The sequence below is a fragment of the Lichenostomus cassidix genome, chromosome 7 (genome assembly GCF_008360975.1).
Source record: "Lichenostomus cassidix isolate B80296 chromosome 7, HeHo_3.0, whole genome shotgun sequence".
Taxonomy (NCBI): domain Eukaryota; kingdom Metazoa; phylum Chordata; class Aves; order Passeriformes; family Meliphagidae; genus Lichenostomus; species Lichenostomus cassidix.
The window spans coordinates 31,482-58,103 of NC_139488.1; the positions used below are offsets into that span (position 1 = coordinate 31,482).

At 45.2% G+C, this 26,622-nt stretch overlaps 1 long non-coding RNA gene across 2 annotated transcripts; it reads left to right on the forward strand.

The window, feature by feature from the left end:
* The first annotated feature begins 28 nt into the window (after window positions 1-28).
* LOC146434271 (uncharacterized) lies at window positions 29-26,092 on the forward strand. 2 transcript variants are annotated; one of them, XR_014853323.1, is made up of 4 exons: window positions 30-166; window positions 2,042-2,150; window positions 25,785-25,805; window positions 25,970-26,092. It is a non-coding gene; the product is annotated as an uncharacterized LOC146434271 (long non-coding RNA). The 2 variants fall into 2 exon arrangements; XR_014853324.1 differs by lacking the exons at window positions 2,042-2,150; window positions 25,785-25,805 and having other exon boundaries at window positions 29-166.
* Window positions 26,093-26,622: the final 530 nt, after the last annotated feature.

The window sequence follows — 26,622 nt, forward strand, 5'->3', positions numbered from 1 at the left end:
GCCTCAGCGCCCAGTGGCCCCCCTGTCCCGTCCGATCGTAATTAAAGCAGCCTTTAAATCGAAAGTCCGTGGTTGTAGTGACCTGCTGATTTGGAGAACAGGCCATGCAGCAACGCCTGTCTGACTCTAATTGAGACCTGCTTGTCGGAAAGCATGGGAAAACATTGTAAGTAGCTAAATGGAAAATATGAGAATTAAATATGTTGGGTTTATTTTTTCCCCAGAGTAATTTGATTAGTGATCAAAGACTAAACAAAATCAGCTTCTTATGTTTATCAAAGAGGCAAAATGAAGAGAAGGGAGGCAAGATGAGGCTGCTTTCCCTTATTCCCAAATGACTTTGTGCACACATTTTCACGTATTCTCTATATTGTACCATTTGTAGTGTTCCACAGCTGGTACATTATCACAGAATCACAGCATGGTTTGGGTTGGAAAGGACCTTAAAGATCATCCCTTTCTAACCCTCCTGTCATGTGCAGGGACACCTTCCACTAGACCAGATTGCTCCAAGTCCCGTCCTGGCCTTGGAGTGCTTCCAGAGATGAGTAATCCACAGCTTCTCTGGGCAACCTGTTCCATTGTCTCACCACCCTCACAGTAAAGAATTGCTTCCAGATATTTATTTCCTCTCTTTCCATTTGAACCTATTCTTTCTTGTCCTATCACTAAGGTTCCTGATAAAGAATCTCTCTTCCTTGTAGGTCCCTTCAGACAATGGAAGACTACATAAGCATGTGAAATGTTTGTTTGCAAAGTTAGATGTTAACTTCTGCCAGAAACACATTTTAATTTGTTAACTATCCTCTGTGCTGGCTTATAGTATAAGTACATATTGCTACAGTACTTCCCCGCTTGTAATATTCCTTAAACTTACGCTGGAGGGATATGAAGACTCTGAAAAGATCCTCCTGGTAGCTCCCCAGAGTGCAGTACTGAGCAAAGGCAACTTAGTTCCAAGGTCTACAAATGCCTTGTCAATTTGAGAAGCAGAGAATGCTGTTAGGAACTTCAAGAGCATTAATTATTTCTGGGAATGCCAAAGGCAATTTTCTAGCAGGAATTAGACATAAAATCAAGGCAATCTGGAAAAGGCAGAATACTCCACACACTGTCTGCAGAAGCTAGAGACTGAACTAGGAGATAAAATCAAAGAAGATGCTTTGTGTCGGGAGAGGAACAGAACAGAGATGTGGGCTGGATCAGAGGTTAGGGTGACAAAGGCACGTTTAAGTACAAGTAAGAGGTTTTGTAAGGTTCTGTACATGTGGCCTCTCTGAAAGTGGACTGTGCTTCATAGCAGCATAAAACAAGAATGATGCAGAAGTTGCTTCATTAGTTTTTCATTAAGGCCTTATTAATTATTTTGATGAAGTTTATCAGAAAGGAAGCAATGGAGAGCTTTATGTCTGTGGCCTAAACCAGCAATTACATAGAATTTCATGGCTGTTTTCAAGCTGTACTGGCTCACTACAGCTGCCACTGTGAAAGACAAGGATATTAGGGTATCTGGCAAGAATGCAGAAAGCCTCGTGTCAAGGCCTTAGCAAAATTTGCTTGCAGTCTGGTCCCAGCAGCCTGCCCTTAGAATAAGCAGGTGCCTTGTTAGCCAACTTCTGGCCTCTTCGAATGTGGGGTGTGCCGTGTAAGCATTTGCAAGACAAAGACAGATCTGTAAGACACTCACAATTAATAATACAACTATGTGTTGTTCCTTAATCTCAGAGGAGGAAGATCCAATAGGTACAAGTGCAGAAAGGCAGCTGATTTCAAAGTAATGGATTCATTTTCTGCTCTGAATGTTGCTCCTTGTTATAACTGCCTTAAACATCAGGGGTCCCTACTGGGCATAAAATCTGTGCTGCTCTTTTCTCGCTGAAATCCACGCTGAAGATGTTTATATGCAGAATTAGTGTCTTATTATTTAGTGTGTCCATGTCATAAGAATTAGATTTAGCCTGAAGACAATAGCATAGACACTATTTCCTATTATGCCGGCATTTCCATGATGATGTCAAGTTGTTAATCCTGTTCATTACAGGATAGAAGAGAAGATGATAGTGAATTTGGGTTTTTAAAACTGGGATTTCAGTTCACTGATGAACACTTACCCTTGCATGCTTTGCTGAGCGTAGAAGACTTCTCTAAAGGTGTGGCAGGAGCTGGATGCTTTCTCTACTTCCTTGGCTGAATGTATTCATAGTATTTCTGGATCTTCAGGTTTTGAGTAAGCTACATATCAGTGTAAATGCAGTAGTTTTAGGTAATTTTTAAGGTTATAGTTCTTCTGTTTTGTCTGTCAAGAAATTCAGCAGAACCTGTTCTATGAGTATAAACTAAGAAATGTGTACTGTAATTACTAATTATTTAAAAAAGCAGCTTGTACATATTCAAAAAGCTCATATGGCAGTATATCATCTCTCTGCTGTATCTATTTCCTTCCACTATTATTTTGGTCTAGGTACTTCCTGGACTTATTGATGCAAACGAGCTGGTTTCTATCATAAAAGTGGTAACCAGCCATTCCAGACAGCTGACTTTGAAAAACCAGCCTTGTATTCTGAAAAATGCATATGTTAGAGGGTTGAGCTAGATTGTAAAATGCAGTGAAAATTGACAGTTGATTCTTATGTTGGTAATTTAACTGAAGTGGGAATCAAACCCTAATTAGTACACTAATTACATCACATTTCAAAATGCAGTTACCAGACGACTTTGAGGAGTAAGAAAAATGGGGGAGAAAATCAAAATATTGTCAGCTAGTATCTAACTCTAGTAATGTCTCTGCTTCAGACTCTACATTCCTTAGTTGAAAATAACAGAGAAATTGAAAATAACTCTGTGTACCAGTTGGTGACTGGATGACTGTGAATCATGGATGTAGTGTGGTGATGAGAAAGGCAAGTGTGACTGTGGAATGCATGAGGAGGTATTTAAAACAGAGAGGAGGAAATAATGATGTCATTATATAGAGTTCTAATAAGCCTTTTCGGAAGTGCATTGTGCTATTTCAGGATGATTGTATTCAGGAAAGATTACATACTTGAAATAAGTGCAAAGAACAGTTTAAAGCTGTGATGGTTTTGATTGGCCCAAAACATCAGCAAGGTATCTTTAACATCTAAGAAAAATTTAAACCCCTCAGAAGCTGTTGTGGTGGGCTTGGGGAAGTGTCTGAGGGGTGGGGAGTGGCACAAAGATGGCTCCTGTGTGTCCTGAGTGAAAGTTCTGGAAGTTTTTACATCAAGTCCAGCAGAGCCAATCTCTGATAGCTCTGAAGGTGATGGACATGCTGCTGGCCAAGTGTGGGCCAATTAGAGGTGCTAGTTACGCCTCTGTGAAAACATATTTAAGAAAAATTCAAAACAAGGTAGGCACGCACTTCTTTGTAGTTAGAAGAGGAGGAGGAGGTGGAGGTAAAAATATGTGAAGGGAGAACAGCATGGAGACACCAAGGTCAGTGAAGAAGGTGGGGGAGGAGGTGCTCCAGGCACCGGAGCTGAAAACCCTCCACTAGCTGTGGTGAAGACCATGGGGGGAGCAGGAGGTCCCCCTGCAGCCCATGGAGTCCACAGGGGTGCAGAAATCTACCCAGAGCCCACGCCAGAGGAGCAGGTGGATGCCTGGAAAAGACTGTGAACCAGTAGGAGTCTCATCTAAGAGTTAAAACTGCAAAGGCCTTGCAAGAGAGAGAAAAGCCTTTTCCTTGCTCCTGGGATGGAAGCAGCCTGGCCTCAGCTCGGGAGAGTCTGCACAGCACCTTATGGACAAAAGAACTCATATTGCAGCAGAATTCGGGTGGGATGTTGCTCGTGAGATTGGACCCACGCTAAAGCAGTTCTCAGAGGACTGTCTCTCGTGGGAGGGACCCCATGGCTAAGTAGAGTACCCCTCTCCCTGATGGACTGACCAAAGAACAAACCCATTACCCTGCCCCCTGCCCGTGTTGTTGGTTTGGAAAGAGAGAAGGGGGGGTGAGCAGAGAGACTGCTTCTTAAGAGGGAAGGAGTGAGAGCAGAGAAACTGTCTGAAGAGAGAGAGAGATAAGTAGAGATAAAGAGTATTTGTAGTAGAAGAATTGTGGTGATGAATAGATTTATGGACCTGCTCTACAGACTAAGAAAATACCCCACACCCTGCCCTCCTACCCGAGCTGTTGGTTAAAAAGAGGAAAGGGGGTGAATAGAAAATGGGTTCATAAGAGGGAGGGGAGTGAGTGAACAAAATGGTGTATGAGAAGTTTATTTTTGTCTCTTGTTTATCCTCCGACTCGGTTAGGTAATTAAATCACTTTGTAGCTTTAAGTTTGGAGCCTGTCTGCCCTTTCTTTTGTGCGTCCTCCTACCAGTGTCCTATCTCACTTAACTCATGAGATTGGTGTGTGTTTTTACAGTTTTTTTTTTTCTTTCCCCTCTCCTGCACGTCTGCAGCAAGAGAGAGCTGAAGTGCCGGCGTTTAGTCAGGGTCAAACCCCGACAAAAGCTTAAACTGCACCGTGTATGTCTGACTCTCATCAAAGCACTCGGTGATATGTGGACCCCTTGGGACAGGCAGCTCCTGTCCGTGATGACTTGGGAGGGAGTAGCCTCCTGCAGAGTGACTATTTCACGCATTTTGCCAACATACTCATAAGCACTTCTAGCAATGACTTACCTGCTTCATCCACTCCAGGATGCTGTGTCCCACACAGCCTGGAGGCCCTTAGCTGGAGCAGTCTTGGTTTCAGCTTTGCAAAGTTGTCAAGACATGATGCCTACTCCTGGCTTTTCCCTTCCTGAAAACAGTTTGGAGTCACCTGCTCAGGATCATTCACACCCTGAGCAACTGGGCAAGACAGTACATGGGAGGATGGCTGGAGTATGACAATCTCCCATTTCCATTCAGTGGCATATATCTGTGCTCCATGCCATTTCCTTCATGTAGAGAGGTTTTGCTTGAGAGACAACCACTCGTTTGTTCTCATCAGTTTGTTTTTCATCTTTTAGACTTTCCAGTATCTGGTAGGGAAGGAATATTCTGGAAGAAAACTAGAGTCTAAGCAATGTTGATGGAGAGTGATTTGTCCTCTTTTCCAGCCTGGCTGTGTACCTTTGTCCCACATACTGAATGAAGATGCAGATATGAACTCCTTTGCTCTAGTATCCAGTAACATGCCTGGAAAAATCTGTCATAAGCGGAATCCTGACTGTAAAGTGAGATTTAAAAAGGCTAGCAAAGTGCAGACAAAATCTTGAAAAGTTATTTTATGAGGAAGAACGAATTTGTAGCAAGGCCTCTTGAATAACTTAATATAGTGAAGAGTGAAAAGTCCACAAGGATTCTCAGTTTTGTGTACTGATATTATTGCTGAGGTGAACTGTGAAGGCCTAAGAAACTGTAAGTTTGCCAATTATTGTGGGTTTTGGGAGTTTTTTCTAGGATGGCAGGAATAAGGGGTGAAGGCAGGGGCAGATTAGGTATGTAGCATTTTAAATGTGTTGCTGCAGTAGTTGGTCCAAATGGGAAGCAGGACAGAAAGTGTGTACAGAAAGTTAACAGGGCATTCCTGCACATGGTGTTGCAGTTACACATACTGTGACCTGGTTGTTAGTTAGCTAAGCTTTGCTGAAAGGTGTTAGTTTGTTCTGGATTTCCAGCTCTTGACAGTTTGTAATGCATTGGAAGTGCTAGACTCTATTTTCGCTAAACAAATTGCAGTTACTTTTGTGTGGGAATGGGGTGAAGCCAGAGGTGGTGGGAGTCATCTGTATGCATTTTTGTGCTTTGTTTCATCATACTTGTGGTGCTCATTTACTGCTGCAGAGGGTTTTCCACTGTAAGAGGAATTATATATCCTAAGCACGCATTTACATATCCTCTCTTCCTATACTCCTTTGTCATACAAATCAAAGCATCCATTAAAGCCATGCTGCTAATGTATGCTGCATCGTTCTTGACCAGCTTTATCTATGCAGTGTGTTAAGTAAGAGCAGAGGATGCATCTTGGTCAAGCCAGAAATAGAGCCAGTTCCTCAACTCTTTGGAGTCTCAGAGACTGAGTTGGTGATCTGATTCTGACAAGGTGCAATATGGAAGCCCAGTCCAGACTGCTAAAGACTGAACAAAGTGCTAGTGGTTGCTCCTAATGATATTATTAAGTCTGTGAACCTTCCTCAAACACTGCCTTTAATCACTGGCCTGAAGGGTAGGCAGCTTCTCTTTGTTTAATCATTTTATTTCAAGCAGCATAGTTTGCTGGTTTTTATAAAGCTATCCTGATCCAGTGGTGTTTCTGTGGGAATTGACAACTAGCCAGCCTCAGCTCACAGACACCAACTGTGTTACAAACAACTTGTACCCGTGAGAATCTTAGTATGGACAGAAGCAAGAAGCAAAACAACAGAGCAGAAAAACAAGAAGGAATGTACACCTGTGAGCAGGAAGCTGTTTTCTGCTAAAGATGTGTGCTCGGAATAACTGACTAATAGTGTTGTATAGTAACAAGTTAGGAGCCAATGGCCATATGGCAAAAATGTTAGAAAATAGTATAAAAGAGACTTTGTAGCAATGAACTTGGCTTCTACCTTCCTTTCTACTTGGCCTGGGGCTGTGTCTTTGTGTGTCCTGCCCGTCTGGAACAGCGACATGTTTCCACTGGAATAGGTCCTCATATTGCTGCAGGGAGATTTCCCCAGAAGCAAAGTCATGCCCATAACCAAAGGCATGGCCCTACAAACACTTACCAGTGCATTCCTCTCTGCTCTCACCACACTTTGTGAACAATCCATACAAATGAGTAGACTGATTCATTGATCTAAAGACGTGTGTTTTATAGTGTGTCATGGTGTCATGGTTTGACCCTAGCCAAATGCCAGGCACCTATGACATCTGCTCTCTCTGCTCTCTCTGCTCTCTTCTGCCACAGCTGTGCAGAGGAGAGGAAAAAAAATTAACACACAGGCCTCATGAGCTGAGATAAGGAACTGGGAGAGACACACCAAAGGGTAAAACAGGCTGAAAACTTTAAGTTGCAAAGTGATTTATTAACCTAAATAGAGTTGGAGGATAAATGAGAATTAAAAATACGCTCTTAAGACACCTTTTCTCCACTCACCCTGCTCCCTCCTTCCAACCGACAGCTCGGGGGTCAGGGGGTGGGGGTGTATGGGGGTTTTTCTTTGATCAGTCCATCACTGAAATTTCTTCTGCTGCTCAGGGAGAGGAGTCCTCTACTTAGCCATGGGGTCCCTCCCATGGGAGACAGTCCTTTACGAACTTCTTTGGCGTGCGTCCAAATCTCACCAGCAGCAGCCTGCCTGAATCTACTCTCTCGTGAGTCCTTGTTGAAGGGATGCAGACTTCCGAGCAGAGGCCAGGCTGCTTCCATCTCGGGAGCAAGGCCTTTTTCTCTACTGGGACTCCCACTGGATCACAGCCTCATCCAGGCATCCACCTGCTCTGGCATGGGGCACCTCCCCACAGGCTGTGAGTGGATCTCTGCACCCCCCCATGGACCCCATGGACTTGAGTGGGACAGCCTGCTTCACCATGGTCTTCACCATGGCCAGCAGAGGATTTTCAGCTCCAATGCCTGGAGCACTTCCTCCCCCACCTTCTCCACTGACCTTAGAATTTCCATGTTGTTTTCCCTCACAAAATCTCACCTCCTCCTCCTCTAGCTAAAAAGAAGTGTGTGCTCACATTGTTTTGATTTCTTCTCAAATATGCTATCACAGAGGTGTAACTAACATCTCTAATTGGCCCAGGCTTGGCCAACAGCATGTCCATCTGTGGCAGGACAGACACCCTCCCCCTTCTCTCTCTCCCTGATTGCTAGCCGAGATCGATGGCTCAGATTAAGTCAATGGCTTAATCCTGACTATCAATGCTAGCGTCTGGAACTCAGAGCGAGACACTGAGAGAATGTGAATAATTTTCAAGTGACCGCAAAATACACACTCTTTTCCCTATAAAACACCACAAAAAACTCAGTAAAATTAGAAGCTTTTCTACATGGATATCGGAGCGTGGAGAAAAGTCTCTCCCCTAAGCTTGGACGCAGGCTCTGCGGTTACTTCCCGTGGGATTGAGAGTGGATCTGGTGCATCCCCAGCTCCAAAAATTGGATTTGGTAAGAAGCATTCAGTTTCCTGAATTGTATTCTTCTTTGCTAGCTACAATAATATTAATAGGTACCTTTTTCATTTTTAGCGCTGTATTGTTTTAATCTCCCTATTTTGGGCACATTTTTATATATGTTTGTTTTAGCTATGAATAGCTTTTCATGTTTTGTGTAGTAAAATTTGTCTAGTTCTTTGTTCCGTTCTCACCTGTGTCTAATAAACCATAATCTATTTTACATTAGACATAAATCGGCTGTCTTTATAAGAACTTACAAGTGAGACTGGGTTTTGGGGTGCTGGTCACTCTGAATAGGTTTGGCCACTAGTTGTCATAGGCCTAGGCAACTGGTAAAATCTATATACCCTCTGTTTCCACTCGTGACACCATCATCTTCAGAGCCATCAGAGATTGGCTCTGCTGGACATGGTGAAAACTTCCAGAACATTCACACAGGACACACAGGAGCCATCTTTGTACCCCTTCCCACCCACTAGCAAAACTGGGCTAAACAAAACTAACTCATGAACACAGGGGTACGTTTTCTCCTAACCCTTCAGACACTTCTTCAGGCCTACCACAACAACTTTTGAAGGGTTTAAATTTCTCTTACATGCTAAAAATACCTTGCTGATGTCCTGGATTAAGCAAAACCAACACACGGGGATTGTGCTTAATGAAGAGCACTGAGGAACAGGGTAGAATGCAAGCTGAAATATTTAGTAGCCAAAGGGAGTACCCCTGGGGATCTGTTGGTGTGAGGAAGGTCTGGCAGTACTTGTGTCCATGTAACATAAGTAGGATCTGAATTCCACTTCCATTTGTGCTCGGGTTTCTGTTCTCCAGGTGCACTTGAACTTGCTTCTCTGCAGTCATGTGTTAGCAAAAGTCAATAAAGGTATATGAACACACACACATATATAAAAATTGTTCATGTGTTCATGTAGCTTGGTGTAAAACCAGGTATGTCAGCTGTTATAAACAGCAAAAAGGGGTTGACTTTCATATATTAAATTGGATGATGTTAAGGAGTTAATTAGGTGATCACTCTTGTGGTGTTGAAGGGAGTTAAGAGATATGATACAATGTTCGGATTACTGTTGTCAAGATAATTGATAAATTTACTCTGGTTAAATCAAACAAGTTTGGGAAGGACTAACTAGGTGTCACAAGGTTCTGGTGGTTATTGTTCCTTCTAGTATTATTATTGCTATAACTATCCTGATTGTTGTAAGCCAAGTTTTCTCTTTTAATATGTAATTAATGATGTTTTTTAAATATAATAGGAATATAGGGACAAGATGGCCGACAAGGATCAATGAAGACTTTCTAGAAAGATCTCTGTAAGGTGTCAAGTAAGATGCCAGTCTAGGTACAACCACTCCCAGCCTCACAAATGAACATGCCCATGGGGGAGGAGCCAGGTCAAACTGCCTTGAACAGGCGGGCAAAGGAGTAGGCTGGGAACTGTAGAACTCATGATTGGACAAATGTATCCAGGCCCCTTTACTGATGCTGGGAGGGTACAAAAGAAGCTGTGTAAGCTCTGGGAGGTGTGCCTCTGGGCAGACCAGCCACACACCTGGTTCTGTGTCTTTGTATTGTGGGCATCCCCTACTGGTTTTCTTTAAATAAATTTTTAAAACTCCACATCGTGAAGCCTTGTTCTTCACAATTCTGGGGAATCATCTGGGATGTGAAGCCTCACCTTGACGGATCTGGAGGGTTTTGGAAGAGAGGCGCACACTGCCAAAATTTAGGTGACTTGAATGGGCCCCTCTGGCCCTGCCAACGGCCCACAGGCCAACACACCGAAGAACAAGAGGAAACAACAATACAAACTAAAGAGCAAGAAGAAAGGCACCTGGGGCTCCCCTCGATCGGTGAAGTAGCCCATAAATCCGGTACATGTGGCCTGCGGTCAAAAAGGGGACAGTAAGTCGACTGTGGTGGGGACCAAGTGCGTGTGTGTGAATGATACGAGGACGGGCAGGCCAGATCTACGAAGTGAGTGTGGAGCACTTCTAATCACAGTTCCAGCCCTCCGCAAGGAGGTTGGCCGGTGAAGGGGCTAAGCGCTTGGAGAAGAGTGAGAGAGGGGTCCTCCGGGGAAAATCTTCACAGGAGTCTGTAGTCCCCAAAAGGTGAGGGTGGGGTTTTGCTGCCTTGTGTGCTGGAGGGTACACGAGGAGTGCTTAGCTCGGCAGGACACATTGAAGGTAGGGCTTCAAGCCCCTTACAAAGGAAGGGAGGGAATCAAGTCCTGACGGACCCCTGGGTGTGAGTGAGAGCAGGGAGGGACTCAAGTTTTGGCACACGAGCCCCTGGGAGTGGTTGGATGACAGTACAGGCCCCTGGGAGGGAAGGGATAGGAAGTGAGTGACCCCAAGACCCAAGATATGGGGCTGCCTTGGACAGGGTCTGAGGTGGGCAAGGGGGGAGCCAGTCTTTGGGGCTGTCCACCCGGGGACCACATTTGGCTGGGGGGTGTACCCAAAGAGTATACACTAGAGAGACTGGAGAACACACTGTGCACGGAGAGTGCACTGAGAATCTCTGAGATAAGTGGATGTGTGCTGTGTGTAAGAGTGGTGAGAAGGAGAGAAAGTGAGGTGGGCTGGGGATCCGGGTGGGAAAAAAGAATTTTTGCTGGGGTGTCTTTCATTGGTAGATGTGTGAAAGTGGATGCCAGGTGGTGAGAAGTGGTGCGAGTGGCAGGGGGGGTGTAAAACAAGAACCCACATGGAGAATCATACAGGATAAATTAAGGATTTGCTTGTAGGTCAGGAGAATAAAATACGGGTTAAAATATAAGGGATCACAGCTAGAGCTAGATCTTCTTTGCTTTGTGAGCGCGGGAACGCCATCTTGTCTTCTTTGTTTTGTGAGGGTGGGAAAGCCATATTGTTTTGGGTGGGAATGCCATCTTGTCTTTTTTATTTTGAGAGGGCTGAAATGCCATTTTGTTTTATCTAAGCATGGAGAAGCCCTTATATCAATCAAGTGAAACAGCAGCCACGTTGTAACAAGGTCACGTATTGTTTCATTAATACCAGAGCTCCACCGCAGTCCAACCAGTACAGTTGGGGTGGGACTGACTGAAAAGCATAATGAGAATAAAGGGAAGCAAGACCAGTCATAGGGAGGAAAGTGCAAAAATCATCAGAGATATTCTGCAGGATAGCCCTTTGGGAGTTAAGTTAGCCCACTGGGATGAGGACCCCAAAACGAGGAACAAAAATAAAGCCAAAATGATTCAGTTTTACATGATCAATTGGACTAGAGAAAAGATCAGAGCACATCATGTCTACTGGCCTAGATATGGATCCACAGAAAGGTGCATATGTTTGGCACTAAATACCTTTATAAACAATAGAGAGGTAATAAATCCAGAAGAGTGTGAATATGCAGTGTGCTGGATTGATGAGAATGAGAATAAAAGGGTCAAGGTATTTAAAACATCGAGGGTGGCTGAAAAGGAACAAACCAATGACAACAGAAGGGAAAGGCCATGGGATCCCCTGGATGCTTTACCTCCCTCATATATCCTTAACCTCACACCTCCTAACCCACCCTCTACCCCAGCCCATGCAAGACCAGCTTCTCCGTCTGCTCCTGTCTCTTCCCCCGATCACACCGTAACGACCCCAGGCAGTACACCTTACATGTCGGACGCTTCAAACCAAGCCCCAGACCCAAGTAACCCTAACTCCAGGCGGGAGTTAAAGGCCCCTACTTAAACACCGGGGGAAGGAGGGCCCTCGAGCAGTGAAATGATCAGAGGATGGGGTTATTCCCACTAAGAGAAGTACCCTTGGGAGGGGCACAGGGAGGAATAGGGTTTGTCAGTGCCTCATTAACATCAGGAGAAGTAAGAGGTTTTAGAAGAGAGATCAAGGGGTTGTTGGATGACCCAGTGGGGGTGGCGTAGCAATTAGACCAGTTTGTGGGAGGAACTAGACTCCATCCTGAGAATCCTTTTTTACACCCGAGGAAAGACAAATGATTTGTGTGGCAGGAATCAGGATCTGGGAGAGGGAAAACCAGCAGGGCCCACCAGGAGACCATACAATGCCACTGACAACCCCAAACTGGGATCCCAACAATGAGCATGGGAGGAGAAATACAGATGATTACAGGTCACTAATCATTAAAGGCATTAGAGAGGCTGTGCCAAGGGGGAGCAATTTAAGACAAGCCTAAGATGAACAACAAAGAAAAGATGAAACACCTACTGAGTGGCTCGAAAGGCTCTGAAACAATCTAAGGCAATATTCAGATATGGACCTTGATAGCTCTGCCAGCCAAGCATTAACAAAACAACGTAACAAAAGCATGGCCAGATACTAGGAGAAAATTAGAGAAACTAGAAGAATGGCAAGATCGGGAATTAAATGGATTGTTAAGGGAAGCACAGAAAGTTTATGTGAGGACGTATGAAGAGAGAATGAAAGTAAAAGTAAAAGCAATGGTGATGGCTACTAAGGAAAGCCATCCTCCCCAAGGAACATTGCAGTATGAAAAGAGAAAAGTAGGGGGTGGGGCTTCTGAAGGTTTCAACAAGGAACAAGTAAGGAGAGGGGAATATTTCTTTTGTGGGGAAGAGGGACATTATAAAAGGGACTGTCCAAAGTTGGCTGGAGAACAACGGGTATTCAGGGAAACTCATGTCAACCAAATTGAAGATTAGGGGTGTCAGGGGCTCTACCTCCTGGGGGATGAACATAAGATTGAGCCCTTGGTAAATTTGTTGGTAGGAGCCCAGGAGGAAGAATGTGAACTTTTAGTGGATAATGGGGCAGAGCGGACATCTGTAACTAAAGTACCAACGGGATGTAAAACCAGTGGGGAAACAATGTGAGTGGTGGGGGCCAAGGGTGAATATTTTACCGTACCAATAATTAAGCAAGTAAAAATCAAATGGGGTTCTAGGTCGGTCAAGGGGGATGTACTATCAATTCCAAAGGCAAGGTGCAATTTGCTGGGGAGGGATCTACAAATTCAGCTGAACATAGGGGTGGGATGGTGTCCTAGGTTGCAATATTGATGTAGTTAAGTATTCTATTACCACCAGCTGTGGGCCATTAGCTGCTATCACCCACTCCGGATGACAGGCAATGGGCCATCCGTTAGCTATTATCACTTGCTAATGACCCACCCCGCATGACAGGCAATGGGCCATCAGGGACCCACCGTGTGACTCATGAACTTATCTCATCCCATTGTGAGATGCTCTGCCGAGGAGGGAGGAGCCAGGTGTTCCCACCTGGATGTAACCTGGCCTTGGAACTGCCTGAGCTAGCCCTGTCTACTGGGTTCCCAGAGGACCAGAGCTACTACTGGATCTTCAGCTGGAGACTAAACCTTCACAAGATCACCGCTTCAACTGGACTACTTCAGTTGGACTGCTACTACCACCCTAACAGGGTGTTAGGTTGTATCTAACTTTGTCAGTGCTTTTCCTTGTATTATTTCACTTATTTTTAATTTCAGTCTTGACTTGTGATCTCCCACTGGTTTGTTTTCAAACCAAGACATATTTTGGCGCCCAATGTGGGGCACGACCTGGGGAAACTCAGAAATCCTATCACCATGATGCTCAGCTTATCTATATGGGTACTGTATCTCGCTCTCTATATTTTTCCTCAAATGGGATACTATCTGCCTGTCATATTGCTCCTGTTGCGACCAGGGAATGGCATGAGAATTGCTCTATTGGTTTATTATGCCTATGGCATGGTTACCTGTGAGGCAATGAACACCATTCGTTATATATACTCGACTTTGTCTGCCTGGCCTAACCTGAGCTGCTTCGTCTGGGACCTCCTCAGCAATCGCACCCAGCCTCTAGGGCTAGGAAGAGAGAGCGGTTTCTTCCAACATTTCAGGTCAGGCACAGCCGTCCTTGACAATATTGAGTTCTCCCTGGATGCTAAGGATGGCATAATCTTCCTGTCAGTTCTGTTTTCCTTTTTCTCTGCGACCAGCACCGTGTACCTCATGCTGAAGATCAGAACAATATTTTGTCTTCTTGAGGAGGAGAAACAAAGCAAATCAGAACAGCCGCAGCCCGTAGCAGTTGCCCCCGTCCAGAAAAAGAAATCCAAGAGCAAATCAGTCCGCATAGCGACTGACGAGGATGCGGCAGGACCATCTCACCAAGCAGAAGAGACAGAGCCGGAGATTATCACTCGCTCTCTATCCCTGGGGGAGCTGCGGGACCTACGGAGGGAATTCACCCGGCAGGCGAACGAGTCCATCCTGACCTGGCTGCTCCGTATCTGGGACGCTGCAGCTAACGACACCATTCTGGATGGAAGTGAGGCCTGGCAATTGGGATCCCTGTCCCAGGATGTGGTTATTGACCAGGGGATTGGGAAAACCCAGGAAACTCTCAGCCTCTGGCGGCGATTGCTGGCGAGTGTACGGGACAGATACCTCTGCAAAGAAGACCTCCAGATGCACCAGAGAAAATGGAACACAATAGAACAAGGTATCCGATGCCTGAGGGAATTGGCCGTACTAGAGATCATTTTCTCGGACAACGAGAGATTCCCCAAGAGCCCAGATAATGTCTGGTGCACTTCACAAATGTGGCTAAGATTCGCGCGGCTCGGACCAGAGATATACTCTCGTTACCTGGCAACACTGCAGTGGAGGGAAGGCGAAGACCAGGTGGGCGTGTTAACAAACAAACTGAGAATCTACGAGGACACTGTCACCGCTCCACTACGTACCCAGGTCTCATCAGTGGAAACAAACCTGGCCGAGCAAGTCCGGAGCTTGATTGAAGAGAGCCTCCAGAAACTAAGGAAAGAGTTCAAGGAAGGATTTTTTCCATGTCACACCGAAACCAACCCGAGTCTCTGCCATCAGGAGCAGATGTCCCCCAGCCAGGGAAAGAAGACAAACTCCACGACGTGACCTCTGGTTTTTCCTTCAGGAGCATGGGGAAGACATGAGAAAGTGGGATAGGAAACCCACCTCCTCCTTAGCAGCCCGGGTACGTGAATTGAAAACAGAAACATCCACTTCAGGAGGCTCATCTAGGTACAACACTGCCCCAGTCTCTTGTGGACAGAACCCCCGACAGAATGGAAGTGATAATATGACTGATCCTCTTGAAGGGACCTCAGGAACACATTTACAGGAGAAGAACATCGTGCACCAAAAACAGGATTAGAGGAGCCCTGCCTCTAGCCAGGTAGAGGAAAGGGATAATCGGATCTATTGGACTGTGTGGATCCGATGGCCTGGCACGTCTGACCCACAAAGATACACGGCTTTGGTTGATACCGGCGCTCAGTGCACCCTGATGCCATCCAGGTATGTGGGGACCGAATCCATTTCTATTTCTGGAGTGACAGGAGGATCCCAGCAGCTGACTGTACTGGAAGCTGAAGTGAGTTTAACTGGGAATGAGTGGCAGAAACACCCCATTGTGACTGGTCCAGACGCCCCATGCATCCTCGGCATAGATTATCTCAGGAGTGGATATTTCAAGGACCCGAAGGGACATCGCTGGGCTTTTGGGATAGCATCCGTAGAGACAGAAGACATAAGACAACTGAATAGCCTGCCTGGTCTCTCAGATAACCCGTCTGCTGTAGGACTACTGAGAATTGAAGAACAGCGGGTACCAAGTGCTACAGCAACAGTGCATCGCCGGCAATACCGCACTGACAGAGACTCTGTGGCCCCCATCCATAAGATGATTTGGGAACTGGAGAGCCAAGGGGTGGTCAGCAAGGCTCACTCACCCTTTAACAGCCCTATATGGCCGGTGCGTAAGTCCAGTGAAGAATGGAGACTGACAGTGGATTACCGTGGCCTGAATGAAGTCACACCACCACTGAGTGCTGCTGTACCGGACATGTTGGAACTTCAGTATGAGCTGGAATCCAAGGCAGCAAAGTGGTATGCGACCATCGACATTGCCAATGCTTTTTTCTCCATTCCTCTGGCAGCAGAGTGCAGGCCTCAGTTTGCTTTCACCTGGAGAGGTGTGCAGTACACGTGGAACCGACTGCCCCAGGGGTGGAAGCACAGTCCCACCATCTGCCATGGACTGATCCAGGCTGCACTGGAAATGGGTGAGGCTCCAGAACATCTGCAGTATATTGATGACATCATTGTGTGGGGGGACACAGCAACGGAAGTATTTGGGAAAGGAGAGAAAATCATCAGAATTCTCCTGGAAGCCGGTTTTGCCATCAAGAAGAGTAAAGTCCAGGGACCTGCCCGAGAGATCCAGTTCCTGGGAGTAAAGTGGCAAGACGGACAGCGTCAGATTCCTTCTGAGGTCATCAATAAGATCATCGCGATGTCTCCACCAACCAACAAGAAGGAGACGCAAGCCTTCCTAGGCGCCATAGGCTTTTGGAGAATGCACATCCCTGAGTACAGCCAGATCGTGAGTCCTCTCTACCTCATAACCCACAAGAAGAATGATTTCCACTGGGGCCCTGAACAGCAGCAAGCCTTCACCCAGATCAAACAGGAGATCGCTCATGCGGTAGCCCTGGGACCAGTCAGGACAGGACCAGAGGTAAAGAATGTGCTTTACTCTGCAGCCGGGAGCCATGGTCTGTCCTGGAGCCTTTGGCAGAAGTTGCCTGGCGAGACCCGAGGTCGACCACTGGGATTCTGGAGTCGAAGTTACAGAGGGTCTGAAGTCAACTACACTCCCACCGAGAAAGAAATCTTGGCAGCTTACGAAGGAGTCCAAGCCGCCTCAGAGGTGATCGGCACCGAAACACAACTTCTCCTTGCACCCCGACTGCCAGTGCTGGGGTGGATGTTCAAGGGAAGGGTTCCCTCTACCCACCATGCCACTGATGCCACGTGGAGCAAATGGATTGCCCTCATCACACAGCGCGCCCGTATTGGAAACCCAAATCACCCTGGGATTCTGGAAATTATAACAAACTGGCCTGAAGGTGAGACTTTTAAATTATCTTCAGAAGAAGCAGAGGAGAAAGTAGCACGTGCCAAGGAAGCACCCTCGTATAACGAGCTGCCGGAGAGTGAAAGACGCTATGCCCTCTTCACCGATGGGTCCTGCCGAATTGTAGGCGCAGATTGGAAATGGAAAGCTGCAGTATGGAGCCCCCCACGACAAGCTGTACAGGCTACCGAGGGACAAGGTGGATCGAGTCAGGTCACAGAGCTTAAAGCCATCCAACTGGCTTTGGATATTGCTGAACGAGAGAAATGGCCAAGGCTTTATCTCTACACCGACTCCTGGATGGTAGCCAACGCGCTATGGGGATGGTTAGATCGCTGGAGAAAGGCTAACTGGCAGCGCAGAGGAAAACCCATCTGGGCCGCTGAGATTTGGCAGGACATCGCCGCCCGGGCAGAAAAGCTGACCGTGAAAGTTCGACATGTGGATGCACATATACCTAAGAGTCGGGCTAATGAAGAGCATCGTAACAACGAGCAGGTGGACCGAGCTGCCAAGGTGGAAGTGTCACAGGTGGATCTGGACTGGCAGCACAAAGGAGAATTATTTCTAGCTCGTTGAGCCCATGATGCCTCTAGTCATCAAGGGAGAGATGCGACATACAGGTGGGCTCGTGACCGAGGGGTGGACTTGACCATGGACAACATCTCACAGGTCATCCACAGCTGTGAGACTTGCGCTGCAATCAAACAGGCCAAGCGGGTGAAGCCTCTGGGGTATGGGGGACGATGGTCAAAGTACAGGTATGGGGAAGTATGGCAAGTTGACTACATCACACTTCCCCAAACCCGCCAAGGAAAGCGCTACGTGTTGACCATGGTGGAAGCAACCACAGGATGGTTAGAGACCTACCCTGTGCCTCATGCTACTGCCTGGAACACCATCTTGGGTCTGGAAAAGCAAGTCCTGTGGAGACATGGTACCCCAGAGAGAATCGAGTCTGACAATGGAACCCATTTCAAGAATGGCCTCATAAGCACCTGGGCTAGAGAACACGGAATTGAATGGATATACCACATCCCCTATCATGCACCAGCTGCCGGGAAAGTTGAACGGTGCAACGGACTGCTTAAGACAACTTTGAAGGCACTTGGCGGGGGAACCTTCAAAAATTGGGAACTGAACTTAGCAAAGGCCACCTGGATGGTTAACACAAGGGGTTCTATCAATCGAGCCGGTCCTGCCGAGTCCGAACCTTTGCACACAGTGGATGGAGATAAAGTCCCTGTGATACACGTAAGAGGTTTCTTAGGAAAGACTGTTTGGATTAGTCCCACCTCAGGGAAAGGCAAACCCATCCGTGGAGTGGTTTTTGCCCAAGGACCTGGTTATACTTGGTGGGTGATGCAGGCAGATGGGGAAACCCGTTGTGTCCCACAAGGAGACCTTATCTTAAGTGAGAACTGTGTAGATGGTAATAGAATAATGGGTGGATAATGTCCTAGGTTGCAATATTGATGTAGTTAAGTATTCTATTACCACCAGCTGTGGGCCATTAGCTGCTATCACCCACTCCGGATGACAGGCAATGGGCCATCCGTTAGCTATTATCACTTGCTAATGACCCACCCCGCATGACAGGCAATGGGCCATCAGGGACCCACCGTGTGACTCATGAACTTATCTCATCCCATTGTGAGATGCTCTGCGGAGGAGGGAGGAGCCAGGTGTTCCCACCTGGATATAACCTAGCCTTGGAACTGCCTGAGCTAGCCCTGTCTACTGGGTTCCCAGAGGACGAGAGCTACTACTAGATCTTCAGCTGGAGACTAGACCTTCACAAGATCACCGCTTCAACTGGACTACTTCAGTTGGACTGCTACTACCACCCTAACAGGGTGTTAGGTTGTATCTAACTTTGTCAGTGCTTTTCCTTGTATTATTTCACTTATTTTTAATTTCAGTCTTGACTTGTGATCTCCCACTGGTTTGTTTTCAAACCAAGACAGATGGTACCAAGAGAAGGGAGTACGGTTGCTCGTACACTACACTTAAGGGCAGAGGATGAGAGGGTGATATCTGAGAAGGTCTAGGCAGATGAAAACAATAGAGGGAAATTGGATATACCCCTGATAAGCATCCAAATCATGGATGCCCATATACCCTTAAGGATAAAACAATACCTCATATCGATGGAGGGAAGGAGAGGATTACAACCAATTATATATAGTCTAATAAAAGACAAAATCTTGGAACCCTGTATGTCTCCTCTTAACACTCCTATATTGCCTGTCCAAAAACCAGGTGGGACATATAGACTTGTACAGGATCCAAGGGAAGGGAACAAAAGGGCAAAAACTCGATATCCAGTGGTTCCTGATCCATATACTCTCCTAAGCAAAGTACCTCCCCAGCATCAGTGGTACAGTGTAATAGAACTGAAGGACGCCTTTTGGGCCTGCCCTTTGTCAGAAGAAAGTAGGGATTATTTTGCCTTTGAGTGGGAGGACCTGGAAATGGGGCAAAAGAGGCAATTTCAGTGGACTGGGTTACCCCAGCGATATACTGAGTCACCTACCCTGTTTGGGCAAGCCCTGGAGGAGCTTTTACTATCCTTTCCCCTTCCATTGAGGACACTGGTAACTCAATAAGCGGATGCTTTATTGGTGTCTGGGGAGACAGAAAAGGTTGTGAGGGACACCACTGTAAAATTACTAAATTTCCTGGGTGAAAAGGGACTCAGAGTATCAAAAAGAAAGCTACAATTTGTTGAACAGGAGGTAAAATATCTAGGCCACATACTAATGCAGTCGGAAATTAAGCCCCGAGCAAGTAACTGGGATTCTCTCCCTCCCACTCCCTGGAACCAAATGGGATGTAAGGAAATTGTTAGGATTGATTGGATACTGCCAAATTTGGATAGAAGAGTTTACTCAGATGGCTAAATTTTTATATGAAAAATTGACAGAACCAGAACCAATCAATTGGACCAGGCAGCATGAGGATAAATTGGAAAAATTAAAGCCTAAATTAATTTCAGCCCCAGTCCTGAGCTTACCCTCCCTGGACAAACCCTTTCACTAGTTTGTGAATGTGGAAGATGCTATAGCCTATGGTGTCTTGCCCCAAAACTGGGGCAGAGCCAGGAAACCAGTGGCGTACTTATCCAAACTGCTTGACCCAGTAACTCGAGGATGGCCAACTTGTATCCAGGCTATAGTGGCCAGTGCCATTCTTGTGGAAGAGAGTAACAAACTTAACTTTGGGGGAAAATTGATAGTCCACACCCCACATACTGTCAAGAACATCTCACATCAGAAAGCAAACCAATGGTTAACTGACTCCCAAATGCTAAAATATGAGGCCATACTATGACATACTGAACATCTTGAATTGGTAACAGACAAAAGCCGCAATCCAGCCCAGTTCCTCTATGGAATTCCCCAGGAGGAGATGACCAATGAATGTCTTGAGCTTGTAAATTACCAGACCAAAGTAAGAGGAGACCTTACAGATCAGCCTCTCCCAGATGGAGAGAGAATATTCATAGATGGATCCTCCCGGTGCATGAAAGGATAAAGGTGTCTGGGATATGCTGTGGTGGATGAGTGTATTTGAAAAAGGGAAGTTATCATCTAGCTGGTCAGTTCAGTGCTGTGAGTTATATGCACTCAAGAGGGGATTGGAACATCTGGAGGGGAAGAAGGGAACAATTTATACAGATTCCAGATATGCATTCGGAGTGATACCTACCTTTGGGAAAATCTGGGAAGAAAGGGGATTGTTAAACTCAAGGGGGAAAGGGCCTGTACATGAAGGGCTCATATTGAAGATTTTGGAAGAGCTGAGAGGAGAAACAGCAGTGGTCCAAGTAAGGGGTCATCAGAAAGGAATGACTTTGGAAGCAAAAGGTAATAACCTGGAAGACAGAGAAGCAAGAGCAGCAGCAGGGGGTGGAGGGGGGCTGGGGGACATGAGGGGTTGGGGCGAGGAAGAGATAAGGATTAAGGTAATGGAGGAAACTGAATGAGAGGATCCAATCTTTACAGAGGAGGAGGAACACGGACTTGAAAAGACAGGGGCTGAAAAGGATGAAGTAGGAAGATGGAGACTCCCAGATGGCAGACAGTTGCTGAATAAAACCCTAACCAGAAGGATCTTAGAGAGCATTCACCAACAGACTCACTGGGGCACTCAGGCATTATGTGATCAATTTCTCAGAACCTACGGATCTCCAGGAGTGTATAAATTGGCCAGAAAGGTGTCAGGGCTTTGTAGAATCTGTCAGAAAATTAACAAGAAAGCCATGAGAGAGGCTGTACATGGGGGCTGAGAATTGGCCGGCTGACCTTTTCAAAGCATGCAAATAGACTTCACAGAACTTCCCCAAGTCCAACAGTGGAAATATCTACTGGTCATGGTGGACCATCTCACCCACTGGGTAGAAGCTATCCCAACTGCCAACGCTACCGCCAATACGATATGCAAAGCTCTATTGGAGCATATAATCCTCTGGTATGGCTTAGTAAATGAAATTGATGTGGACCAAGGCACTCATTTTACCTCAAAAATAATACAACAATTGGCTTCAAATTTAGGGATAGAATGGAAATTACACACTCCTTGGCATCTGCAGAGTTCCAGACGAGTGGAAAGAATGAACCAAACATTGAAGACCACCTTTACCAAGATGATGTTAGAAACCCAAATATCCTGTATTAAGTGTTTACCCTTAGCTCTGCTAAGAATCTGAACACAGCCCAGAGCTGACCTAGGGATATCCCCCTACAAAATGTTGTTTGGATTACCATTTCTAGTTACCCAACAAGAGATGGCTTTATACAAAGGGGAGGCCAGTGCCGACAAATATATTACTGTCTTAGCAAAAAACCTCAAAAGTTTAAGATCTCAGGGATTGATTCCCCAGACTGCCCCCCTAGATTTCACAATCCACAACATCCAACCAGGAGAATGGTGCTGGTAAAAGTATGGAAAGAGAAATCATTAATCCCACAATGGGAAGGTGCTGTTGACCACCGAGACCACTGTTTGAACCAGGGAGAGAGGGGGGAGCCACGTGAGCCGCATCAAAGGACTGGTTCCTGAACCCAAAGTCCGTTCCAAAGCTGTTGGACCAGAAGAATGAATTTGGGTAACGAACTCTAAATTGCCCAAGAACTGATGAGAGGACCCATCAAAGACTTTGCGGCAACGAAGTGATAACTTTATTTCCTAAGGTTGATAAATTTATTTCCTTACAAACTGATAACCCAGATTATTTAGGCTTCCTTGGGTGGTAAACAAGACCTGGAAGTTCTAGGAGCTGCCAAGAAGGAGAAACAAGAGAGGGCAAGACCAGGTGGGAGTGGGGGTCACCACTTGGAACAACTACAGCCCTGTAGGTATGGAGACAGGGATAGCCTACCACACCAGACCTCTGAAGTGTCTTCTCATAACAGGACTGCTTTTTATCACAGAAGCACGAACTGAATCCTGCCATAAATGTTACCAGCCTATTTATGCAGGAGAGGGCTAAGGATCCCTATTAAGAACCCATTCTCACCTGGATGTTGACTGTTATAGTCCAACCAAGTAACAACCTGCAAAGAGAATGGGTGAATATACTGGTTGGCCAAAAATTTAGGAAGTTATGGAAAAAGAGTTAGTGGGGACTGTCCTGAAGGGGAAAAATGGGTATGTTTTGAACACTGGATGGGCAGGGGAATAATGGAAAGATGGTCATATAATCAAGATTTAGTAAGGGAACAAATATTGATAATGGAAAAACCAAGAGATGATTCGGGATTGACAGAGACAGGATTGGAGGTATTAAGGAAGGATAAAAACTTGTTCGTAGATTTGGGAGAAAGAATTGGAAGGGAACTCAATATCACCAACTGCTGGTTATGTGGGAGAACCTTAATGTCAGAAGTATGGCCCTGGAGGGGAAGCAGGCTGGGACCAGTGGAACTCCTGAAGTGGAACCATACTTTCCCCAGAAGAAGGGTTATAAACAGGAGAGTGGATTTTGAATGCCCCAGTAATTGGGGAAGAATGCCTTTGGAGAATGGGGAAAGTCTTCGCTGAGGAGGTAGGGCACACCCAATGCAAGAGATACTTAGTAACAAGTGGCTCTTCTACCTGGTGCATACCGAGAGAGCCAGAGATACATTGGGCAAAAAGGAAAAAGACAGGAAAATGTATCTGGAATTGCAGGGAGAAATTATATAAATGTTATGCCCCAGGGAAAAACCGTTACACTGCAATACCCAAAGTGTCTCGATTTTGGGGAAATATAAACAACAAAGATGAGCGGTTTTGGAAAGCCCCACAAGAACTGTTTTGATCTGCCAAGAAAAAGCATACCCCATATTACCTCCGTGGTGGAAGGGCAGTTGCACCCTGGGCGTCTTACAGCTGGGATTCTTTTTACTGCCTGAGCAGGAAGGGGGAAACCTAGGGATTCTACTATACGATGACTTAAGACAGGAAAAGAGACAATCAAAAAATCATCTCAGATGTGGGGGAGATGACGAATGGACCCCTGAGAGGATCATAGAGACTTATGGATCAGCAACTTGGGCACAAGACAGGAGCTGGGGTTATCATACCCCAAAATATATGTTGAACTGCATCATCAGGCTGCAAGCTGTAATAGAAATTATCTCTAATCAGACTGCCTCTGCCATAGAACTAATAGTACAACAAAAGCAAGACAAGAGCTGCCACATATCAAAACTGGTTGGCACTGGACTGTCTATTGGCGGAGGAAGGTGGAGTGTGCAGAAAATTCAACACATCAGACCGATGTCTGAAAATTGATGACAATGGGCGTGTGGTCTTAGACATAGCCCAAAACATTCTAAAGAGAGCTCACGTCCTGGTCCAGAAGTGGAGTTTAAGACCGACTGGTGGGAAAGCTGGCTGGGATCAGGATGGGGTAAGATCCTCCTCTTATGTTCCTTAGCTGGGATAGTATTTTTCCCATGCATGCTCCCCTGCTTAATTAAATTGATTATGAACACTGTCAGAAGGATGCAATAGGACACCAAAACAGAGAAAATCTTATTATTAGGGAAAGAAAAGGAGGCAGAAGGTACCTCTCAGGAAGCAGAACTAATCTGAGAAAAGTATGAGTGTTTTTGTAAAATTAGGGAAATATACAAAAGTCAAATGTAGTCCCAAAAGGGGGAGGGATTGTTATAAACAGCAAAAAGGGGTTGACTTCCGTATATTAAATCAGATGATGTTAATGAGTTATATAGTTAATCACTCTTGTGGTGTGGAAGGGAGTTAAGAGAGATGATAAAATGTTCTTGAAAGGAATAAGGGAGTGTCTTTACAAACAAAGGACTAGTAAAGATAAGACCTGAGTCTGCTGGTAAGATAACATTGATACTAAGAAGCAATAGGTAGGATTTCCGTAGGAATTCCCCTAATTTGACTTACCCAAGACTGTGCTAATGAACTACAAGAACAGAGACATAAGAAGAAGAAGAAGAAAAGGAGAATGTGTATTGAGGGCATCTGTATTAGGAAGGGATGTTTATTAATTAGGCGTTCTGGGAAGCCTGTACCTCTCGAGTACCTCAGACAATGGGGGAAGTGAGAGGGAACTGCGGCAGAGAATTGGGATAAAAGAGGCTGCATCCTTTATGAATTAGAGAGAGACCCTATGGGAAATGCCCACGACCTCTCCCTTAATTGATGAATGAAATTACAGAACTCCTCTGTCTCCTTTTTGGACATAAACCTCTGGCGTTTGTAGATTAATTTCCCTGTCGTTCTGATTACTGTTGTCATGACAATTGATAAATTTACTCTGGTTAAATCAAACAAGTTTGGGAAGGACTAACTAGGTGTCACAAGGTTCTGGTGGTTATTGTTCCTTCTAGTATTATTATTGCTATAACTATCCTGATTGTTGTAAGCCAAGTTTTCTCTTTTAATATGTAATTAATGATGTTTTTTAAATATAATAGGAATATAGGGACAAGATGGCCGACAAGGATCAATGAAGACTTTCTAGAAAGATCTCTGTAAGGTGTCAAGTAAGATGCCAGTCTAGGTACAACCACTCCCAGCCTCACAAATGAACATGCCCATGGGGGAGGAGCCAGGTCAAACTGCCTTGAACAGGCGGGCAAAGGAGTAGGCCGGGAACTGTAGAACTCATGATTGGACAAATGTATCCAGGCCCCTTTACTGATGCTGGGAGGGTACAAAAGAAGCTGTGTAAGCTCTGGGAGGTGTGCCTCTGGGCAGACCAGCCACACACCTGGTTCTGTGTCTTTGTATTGTGGGCATCCCCTACTGGTTTTCTTTAAATAAATTTTTAAAACTTCACATCATGCAACTTCATTCTTCACATAAGCTCAGTAGTAGTTAGGCAAAGTTAATCAGGTAAAGGAACAATATCAGGAGACTACAAGAACTTTTAAACAAAAATACACATATATGAAATACTTTCTATTCAGGGTGGCTGCTCTGCAAAGGAATGATGACTAACTATGCAGTTAGCACAGACCATCAGTCACCAAGGCAGTTGTTCTCCACCATTTGTGTGTTATTTCCTTTTAAGTATACCTTCATTACAGAAAAACCAACCTAAGAGAAGTTAACCTTGCAGTAAAATCTGAAGAAAGCCTGTAAGGGTCAGGACCTTCAAAAAGAAATAAGAAAATCAGAGCTCTTCTTTGAGAGATTATGTTAATGTGAGCTTCTGTAATACTTTCAAGTCCTTTGAAACCTGAAATATTATTTTCTTTTTCCATATTAGGTGGCAGAGGTGAAGTAAAAGGTAAAATTATGATTTTTTCAATGGTTATTATGACTTCTCTTAATTCATTGAGGGTGTTTTTTTTGTCAGAATACTCAAATTTCTATTCTGTACCTCAGCTTTTAACAGTCTACTTCTGCAAAAATACAATTAATCTGTCTCACAACCTTTCTGTTTCTCTACAGGTTTGTTTCAGTGGTCATTTGAAGACAGGAGAGCTACTTCAGAAAAAAAAATCCACAAAAATTTCTCTTGGTGCAAACTCCAAGCCTACAGCCTCAAAAATTAAAATCAAGCTAAAAATCAAATATTATTTCAGACTTCTTGTAGCATCTTATGTAGATGTAGCTTTTGTTAATGTGTAGCTTCCATAGGCATAATAAAATGTTAATATTACCATTTGTACCAGGAAGCATAGCAAGGTTTTGTTTTTTTTTTGTTTCACAGAGTTCAGGGAGATAACCTTCTATTCAGGATCATAAAACAAATAGAGTAGGAAAATTATTTTATAGATTAGTGTAGTTAGACATGTAAGTAGTACCTGCTCTTACTGTTCATTATGAAGAAATGCCTTCTATAAGTAGGGTAAAGGTGAAGTGGAACATACATAAACACAACATCTCACATTCTGAAAAAAAAATACTGGAGTATACTGTTGCTGTGCATACTCCTTTCTTGCCTTAGCACATCACTAACATTGCATTGTGCTTGATATTTGTGTGTTGGAAGCAGTTCCCTGCAGGCAGAGAAAGAAAATTAAGCTGTCTGAGCCCTATCTCATTCTATGTCTATAGTTTGATCCAGGCAGCCCAGACCAGCCTAATAACTTCCATGCTGC